At 36.2% G+C, this 9561-nt stretch overlaps 1 pseudogene; it reads right to left on the bottom strand.

Moving 5' to 3' along the window:
• Positions 1-7841: 7841 nt before the first annotated feature.
• On the bottom strand, positions 7842-9134 carry LOC133856798 (uncharacterized; annotated as a pseudogene).
• Between the last annotated feature and the right edge of the window lie 427 nt (positions 9135-9561).

The raw sequence follows: 9561 nt of genomic DNA, 5'->3' as shown, positions 1-9561 counted from the left end.
TTGAGGGGCGTTGGGATGGTTGACAACTCAAATGGACTGGCCCATAAGGATGTTTGGATTTCGATTTCCCAGATTTAGACCCAACCCATAAACTAAATGTCTTGTGACAGTGATGAATTCTACTTGTCGTTTGGAAAAATTAAGAGCAAAGAGAGAGAAGAAGGATTTCTTTTTCTTTTTTTACTTTTTATTTTATGAATATATATAAACTAAAAATTAATGTTTAAATATAAAAGAGGGCTCCACTTAAATTTGTCAATTTAGGCCTTCAAATTTATCGAGTTGGTTCAGCTTTCCAACCTTAGAACTGTTTGTGACTAAAATAAACACAATGACCAACAAAAATTGCATTACCATCTTATTTAGAAGGTAAAAACAATGTTTGCAAGATAGGATTATCTTTTATGTGGCTATTATAATTTTATAGAAATTTGGCTAACCTAAGAGAGAGTGACTGCAAGGCCTACTTATCTCAAGAAGGTAAGTCCTGTATTTTAGGTTGCCTAGAACAAGCGAGCCTTGAAACTAGGGGTGTACAAGCGGAACAGTTATTAACCGCTAATAATTGTTAACAACTACTAACCACATAACTACAATAACCATAACCGGGTAACCATCTAGGGTGGTTGCGGTTATCGGTTATCGGTTATAAGAATTTAAAATTTTGGTTAATAATCGGATAATCGATTTATTATATTTTATATATATAATAAAAATAATTAAAACGTAAATCTACGTTTATTTACTTCTTATTTTTCAATGCAATGCTCCCTGCCTAACTACCTCCCTCACTTTCTCTTATTTTCTTCTAAATAATAATGAATGTTATTTGTAAATAAAACTAGGGCTCAAGTTTTGGATACTCTCAAGTTCATGAGAGACAACGATTAGCTAAAGGAGAGCCACGATAAGGTGAAATCGTTTTAATTATTATTATTATTTTATTTTTTGTAAGTAAAATTGCTTTAATTATTAATACAAAAATGCAAAAATCTCAACAATACACAATTAAATGTAAAACATTATTACGTTAAAATAGTATTGCCCCCAGCCAAAAAATAAATAAATAAATAATCTTGAAAATCTTTTCATCCCTCAAAAATTGATAAACAACACAGATATTTGGTGCTCAATGAACAGTACAAATCTCATCATCCATCTTCACCTTCCAAGAGGCTTTCACCATGCTCGTCTCATCACTCTCATTTTTTAAGATAATAATATTTTATGGTTTTTTTTTTTTTTTTTTTTTGTCATAACTTAAATATTCAATAATCGTATAACATGAAAAAAAGAAGAAGAAGAAAGAATTCAACAATTTATGAAAAATGGTAACCAGTTTTTAATAACCACATAACCGCCGGTTGTTACTAACCGCAACCGTTTAGCTTATTTAAAAGTGAATAGCCACCTAAACTGGTTGTGGTTAGCCGGTTACGATTATAAAGAGATAACCACAACCGGTAGTTCCGTTGTTCACCCTTATTTGGCACCTACAACCTCTTAGACAGCTAATTTTTTTTTTTTATAAATTCGAATAACCTTGTAACAGGAGTAATGCTATAAATTGAGTAATTCTACATGTCATATAAATGTCCATCAAGTGTTCATCAAATAATGAAGTGGCTTTTAAAATCACCATTTGATCAAATGATGAATTTGATCAATCACAAGCCAAATTGTGATTTTAAAAGCCACCTCATTATTTGATGGGCATTTATATGACATATAGAATTACTCCTATAAACCACCCCTACATTCCTCTTTCATTCTTCTAAAGCCTTTGTGGCGTGGTCCCCCATATTATTTTAGAGATATGTTATTCCTACATCATATTACCCTATATCAATCCTACACCAAGACACATTGGGTATGAGACTCATATATATAGAACCCACACCCTATGTGTCTTAGTGTAGAATTGATGTAGGGTATTGTGATATAGAAAAATTATTTTCCTTACTTCATGGAGAATGACTTTCTTGGTTTGAGAGACCACGCCATATAGATTTTAAGAGATTATGAAAGGATGAGAGAACGATTGTATTTCCCAACCATTAATATCAAGGTGATTTCTCATGAAAAGCATTTTTTTTTTTTTTGAAATAGCATATGTTTTGAATATTTCAAACAACTCAATTTTTATTCAAAAAAACTCAATTTCAAAATTTATACTTTTTATATCACATTAATCACTTTTTAACATTTTTTTTTTTCTTTGTTTTTTTTCTTTTTTTTTTTTTTTTTTTTTTTTTTTTTTTTTTAATAATAAAAAATAAATAAATAAATAAATCAAAACTTCTTATACTTTATATTAAGTCAATCACCTTTTATTACTTATGAAAAAAGAAAACTATAATGCCCGCCAAATTCGTAGCCCTCTCCAAAATGCTCGCCAAATTCACCAACACCAGCGTTAGAGTCTCAGATTTCATTTTCAAAGTCTCTTCCTCAATTTTCAATACAGAGTCTCTGTTTTGAACCTTAAAATAGAGTTGTTTACCAACCAGATCTCTTCCTGTCTTTTGGGGAGAGAGAAAGGGGGGAGGGGGTCAAGGTTGACTTGGACAATCTCTGTGTGTGTAAGAAAAGGAAACTTGAAAGTGAGGTAAACATGGCAACAGGTTAATATAAAGGGATTTGGCGCCTAGAGAGAAGTTTGGGAAATTGCCACATGTAGGGTTAGGATTTACTTTTAGGTACTTAATAAGAATACTTACCAAACACCATGGGAGAGATTGCTTCTCTCTCCCTCCTCTTCCCTCCTCCTTTCCCTCCATGCTAACGCTTACTTTGAGGCTCCTATCGTCAGGGACAAAGCCAGAAGCTCTTATGGGTAAGGGTTAAGGGTCAAAAAAATTTGTTGATAAGGGCGTGTAGGTTAATTTTTTTTTTTTTTTTTTGGAATTGAGGTGGGGACATGGCCCCTGCCAGCCCCCATTAGTTCCGTCCCTTCCTATCTTGGTAGAGTTTTCTCTAGTCCTATCTGCCTCTTTGGAGGCATTTTATATATTTTTCTTCACATCAACGCAGCTCTCATAGGTCATCTCCCTCCTCCACCGTGTCTTCCGGTTAATTTGGTTAGGATCTCGAGTCGAAGTTTTGAAACTAGATCTACGCTCCTCCTCCAGATTTAGCACGACACGTGCCTCTTCATCGTTCACCGTTGTCTTCCGCCTTTGTTGACACCAGCCGCGACCCCTTCGGACACCCACGCACCAGACCGTGGCTTGCACGCGCCAGCAAGTGATCCTTACCCACCGACGCGGGAGTAGGGTTCTTCAAAACTCTATACACACTTTTAACCACCTTTATTGGCAGCATGAGTTCTTGGCATTCGTGCCAAGAATCAATAGGCCCACGTCATTCATTTGATGCATTGGCTCATGTTCTCTACTTTCTCTGGTGCTTGTGTTTGGGTTGCCCAGCCCTACTTTGTTATTTTTAGTTGAGCATAAAAGATGGAGAGAAATGAATTCTCAATATATTTCATATATTGAGTGCTGTGAGTATATAAAGGCTTTACAAAGGAATAAAAATACAAACAGAAAAATAACTGAACGAATCTACAATTTATAGCTCACTTTAACCAATTTACAAGATATACAATCCAGCTCAGCACAATCTTCTTGGAGACCTTCTAGAAAACTTCTATGTAAAATGCTAAATATCAGTCCATACACCTACCGGTCGATGGTCTTTATAGGTGGCTTGGTATAATTGTAATACTCCCCCTCAAGAGGAAGATATAAATTAAATAGATTTATCTTGGACATGAGAAACTCAAAAGCAACCCTGCCAAGGGGTTTGGTAAAAATGTCAGCAACTTGATGCTGAGAGGTAACATGCATAGTGCACAGCAGACCTTGCTGGATTTTATCACGAACGATATGATAGCCTATGTCAATGTGCTTAGTTTGTTTGTGAAAAACTAGATTGGCAGCAATGTGGAGAGCAGCTTTGCTATCACAGAAAAGGAGAGCAGGCTATGGATGGAGAATGGTGAAATCCCGAAGTAAAGCAAGTAGCCAAGTAAGTTCAAAGGAACAAGAAGCCATGGAGTAGTACTCGGCCTCTACAGATGAGCGAGAAACAGTATGTTGTTTCTTTGATTTCCAAGAAATGAGTGAAGCACCAAGAAAAACACAAAAACCAGTTGTGGAGCGTCGAGTATCAAAGCACCTTGCCCAATCACTATCACAAAAGGTTTTGAGTTTAAAATCAGAATGAGATGGATAAAAGAGACCTTGTCTTTGAGCTTTCTTAAGGTAACGGAGAACCTGAAGAGCAGCATCCATATGTGGTTGGCGAGGACTGGCCATGTATTGACTGAGAACCTGAACAGGGTAAGCAATGTCATGAAGAAAAGTGCCAATGTCCTTTGAAAGTTTTAAGTTAGCTTCCATAGGAAAGGTAGGTAACAGGTTTCAATGCAAGAAGCCTACTGTCCTAAAGGATTCAAGTGTATACTTGCACTGGTTAACAGAAATGCCAGAGGAATTTTGAGCAATCTCCAAGTCTAAGAAAAACTTGACTGTCCCCAAGTCTTTAAGGCGAAATTGTGAGTTGAGGAACTTAGTAAAATGAGAAACAGCTGCATTATCATTACTGGCAATGAGGATATCATCAACATAAACCAATAAGGCAATAAAAGAAGTTCCTTGTAAATGAGTAAACAGTAAATAATCAGATTTTGATTGCACAAAACCATGGCAGAGTAGTGTTGTGGAAAACCGAGAAAACCATTGCCTTGAGGCCTGTTTTAAACCATATAAAGACTTGGTAAGCTTGCAAACCTTGAACTCGCCCTTGGCAACAAAACTGGGTGGAAGTTGCATGTATACCTTATCATCTAAGGTACCGTGTAAAAAAGTGTTGTTTACATCAAGTTGATGCAAACACCAATGATTGGCAGAAACAAGAGCAAATAGTAAATGGACAGTGATAAAAGGTGATCCTGGTGAGTGGAACTACCTACTTTATGAACAACAGGTGAAGAATCAAAGGAAGTACGTTTGATGAGAGCTAGAAGCTACTGGCATTGCTCCTATGTGATGGATAGGTGAGGAATCAGTTGATGTTCAGAATCCTGAACATGGTTAGCTGAATGAGAACCTCCTTTGTTGCGTGTGAATTTAAATTCTGGAAGGTAGTTGTGAAGGCGATAACACTTCTCCACCATGTGCCTAATGATTCCACAATGGCTGCATGTTGGTTTATCTTTGCGCAGACCCTGTGGCTTTCCAGAGCAAAGTTGAGGTGAAGAAGAAGCAACTTTACTCATCATAGCAACAAAATTGTGAGTAAAATAACCAACAAACGCAGAGGCCTCACGTTGACGTTCTTCTTGAAGAACTAAGGAAAAAACCTTATTAATTTGAGGTAAAGGGTCGATTAACAGAATCTAGCTACGAATATAGGAGAATGTATCATTCAATCCCATTAAAATTTGAAAAACGTACTCATGATGGAAATACTCATGAATAGTTTTCATTGACCTGCAAGAACAGTAAGGAATAGGGCGAAAGTTACTTAGCTCATCCCATAGTGCTTTGATCTTTGTAAAGTAAGCACCGACGGAAAGATCATCCTGGGAGAGAGAAGAGATGGACTTTTGTATTTGGTAGATCCTAGGCCCATTCTTCTATGAGACGCGTTCCTTGAGATCGATCCAGACATCCGCAACATTATCAAATAGATAACACTGGCAGCAATATCTTTAGAAACAGAGTTCAGGATCCATGGAGTAACCATCGTATTGCAAGGAATCCAGGCATGGCATTTAGCACCTGACTCATCAAATGGCTTACTCAATGAACCGTTCAAGAAGCTAAGTTTGTTCTTAGGAGTGAGGGCCATCAGCATGGAACGACTCCATGTTTGGTAATTATCACCATCAAGAAGTTTAGAGACAAGGACAATCCCTGGACTATCTCTATCGTGGAGTGGTAGGAGGAAAAGTCATCAATAGAAAAACTCGAAGAAGACATTGAAGGCTTAACAAGTTGAAGAGGAGAAGAACATGACAGGAGATCATCCCAGCACCACGATGAGCGGCTAAATTCGTAATAGGGTATTGATGTAGCCATTTTTCAAGTAACAATGGTTTAATTGTATTTTAATTTGAGATTTTCTATATGCATAATGGTTGTATAACTGTGAGAATTGATCTTAATGTTTATATTCAATCATTATGAATTTCTTATTTTGTCTTAGAAAGTCTTTTATATTGATTGAACTCAATCCTTTATATTTTTTGTGATTTTGTGAATGATTGTTATACAACAGTTTTAATTGATATATGATCAAGATGGTTAAATAGACCATACCTAAGGAAGATGGATTGTACTACACCCTAATTTAGTGTAATTTAAGTAGACAGTTCATACTAACCGAAGATGGGTTATACTATTCCATTGATTGTATGTATCTTATTAAAGATGTAGCTAATTCATACCTAGGAAAGACGGGTCGTACCGCATCTTAGTGGTTAGGCGGACGGTCCATGTCAACCGAAGATGGATTATATTTATTCTTTAGAGGTAATTTCCTAACTACTCGAGTGAGACGAGCCTTATATCATGCATAGTATGATTTTTCCTTGTTAATTTATGATTAACCATTGTTATGCAGTGAATGGTGAAATCAATCCCCTATTCTTTCTCTCATCACTACAATATTTATTTTTATGTCTTTAGTTTTATCCATTTAACTTAGTTATAAACAAAATAAAATCAAACATATTTTAAATCAAGTTATATTTAATCTTAAAAAATTTGATAGCAACACCTACACAGTCTTTGAAGTTTGACACCCTCAATATAACCCTATCCTACAAGGATTTGTACTATTGCGAGTGGTAATTTTATTATTGATATTTTTGTACACAAAACGACTACATTAAAAAGAAAACAGAGCGTAAAAGATGGAGAGAAATGAATTCTCGATATATTTCTTGCATCGAGTGTTGTGAGTATATAAAGGCTTTACGAAGGAATAAAACTACAAAGAGAAAAATAACTGAACAAATCACCAATTTACAGAACATACAATCTAGCTCAGCACAACCGTCTTGGAGACCTTCTAGAAAACTTCTATGTAAGATTCTAAATATCAGTCGGGGAGTGATCCTTACACTCATAATGCACAACAATAACACAACACTAAGGCACAATGGAGTGGGGTCCATGTGTGAGCTTCACTCCATTGTGCCTTGGTGTTGTGTCATTGTTGTGTAGTGTAAGTGTTTTAATCATTTCCCATCAGTCCATACACCTATCGGTCGATGGTCTTCATAGGTGGCTTAATATAATTGTGATAGTAATTTCTCTTCATTTACCTAAAAAAAGAAAAAAGGTACTTAATTGTTCCGGGTGCTGTTGTTGTCTAGGCAGAGGTGGCTGCGAGAAGTTTTGGATGTGCTCGGTAGCCTCGGTTCTTAGGTTTTAGGGCCTAAAAGGGAACCATTTAATCTGTTGTTGGTGTCTATAGTAATTTGTCAGCACATCTAACCACAGGACTAATTTAGCAAATTTATCTAAAAATAAAAATAATTCGAATTCTGTGAATGTAAATATTGGTAGAGCAAAACATAAGTGTTACACGAACCCCATTTCTACATATACAAAGCCATTCTGAAACCAGAGCTTCATTTTATGTACAGTAGTAAAATTTATGCCAAACCTTTGTCTTTTCACAAATCTTTTTGAACAAGTGCATCTGGATTTCTTATGAAGATGAATTATATTAATTATATTATTTAACTTTATTGTGCACCCAGACAAGAGAATTTTATCTACCATGAAAGCAGAGTTGAATTCTCATCATTATCACCCAAGTCACTAGTCAGGGCTCTTTTCCACTTCACTATCTGCCTCTAGCCGTTGCATTTCGGATTCTATCAACGTACTCATTCTTGCCCTTTCACGGTCTCTTGGATATGTACAATACAGGAAGGGGTAGATGAAGCAACAGATTGCCCAGGGAATGCCGATGGCCGTGTAGAGTGCCTTGGCGAGCGATGCAGCATTTGTCTTTCTGTTTCAATCTTTGCAGCGTTTGATGACCCTTTCGGAATCCGTTTATAACCATAAACATGCTGCGCCAAAATGCGAAATACAGTGGGAGCAAATGACGCTGGTATGGCTTCAAGTACTCGATCTAAAGTGTAGATGCTAGTAAGAGACTTCACAGGGACTATCTCTGCAAATATAGGACTGTGTCCACCGTTTATATATCAAAAATGCTATCAAAGAAGTCTGTCAATAATAATATGTTTACTTATTTAGAGTGTGTTTTTTTATCTGACAATTCATGCCAGTAATATATGATGGTAATAATCTTTTAGATTTGATTATGATCTCCTACCCCTTTTATTTATTTATTATTATTATTATTTTTTATGAATTAGTAGCCATTTTGTAAGGACAAAACTAAATCCCTTTACAATTTCTAAAGAAATAGCAGAAAGACTGGCTTCGAAACAAGCTTCAAAGGCGCTCAATAATTTAGGTAATCATATTTTTTTTGTATTGAAAATATTATAAAGAAATAAGAGCAAGACCTTTTGGGATCTTTCGTAGGAGTGAATGTAAGTATCTAATATCGAACCATCCATAAATCTTTTGTATTTTATTTTCATTTCATTGTCCTCGAGTTTCTTCACTTCCAAGCAAGCCAGTTTTTTCTTCACCATCCATTTGTTTCTCAAGATTAAAAATGCAAAACATAATTGATCGAGTGTATATACATACTTGTTAGTTGCTGGAGCATCCCAGGATACAAAAAATCCCCACAATGAATAAGACCAGCCCATGCATGAATGCTGTGGATGGATCATGAGGCAATACTAGCAGTAAAATTACAGCAAGAGGACCAGTTGAACCCGATCTTATTTGCGCCAGAATTATTCTTCCCAAATTGGGTAAGCGTTTTGAAAGGATATCACCCATCTTTCCACCAAACAGGCCTCCAAGTGAAAAAGCAATTGAAAGTATGCTCCAAAGTAATGCTGTTTTTCCATGGGAGAAGCCGATAAGTTCTAGCCACATGGGGGCGAACGACAAAGCTGATCCAGTTAATGATCCAAAAACACCTTGAGCCACAATTATCTGAAAAGATGGGATTCTCATGACTGACTTGTAAAGTTTGATTGAATGATTGAATAATTCTCATTTCAAGGGTTCTCCTATTATATAGACATTACACAATAAAGTAAACAATAAAGTAACTATCACTAATCAAGGCTAAATCTAAGGCTAAATCTATGCTAATCAATAAAGTAACTATCACTAATCAAGGCTAAATCTAAGGCTAAATCTATGCTAACAGCTGGAAGGTGATTGTATCTTAACATTCCCCCTCAAGCTAATGGGTGTGGGACACACATGTAGCTTGTCTCGGAGCTGTAAAAATCGAGGGGTAGTGAGGCCTTTGGTGAATATGTCCGCAACTTGATCGAGGGTGGAGATGTATCGAGTGGTGATATCCTTGCGAACGACTTTCTCACGAGTGAAGTGATAGTCCACTTCAATGTGTTTGGTGCGTGCATGATAGACGGGA

This window comes from Alnus glutinosa, chromosome 14 (assembly GCF_958979055.1).
Source record: "Alnus glutinosa chromosome 14, dhAlnGlut1.1, whole genome shotgun sequence".
NCBI lineage: Eukaryota > Viridiplantae > Streptophyta > Magnoliopsida > Fagales > Betulaceae > Alnus > Alnus glutinosa.
The sequence above is the reverse complement of the archived record's forward strand: the minus strand, read 5'-3'. Positions and strand labels throughout refer to the sequence as shown.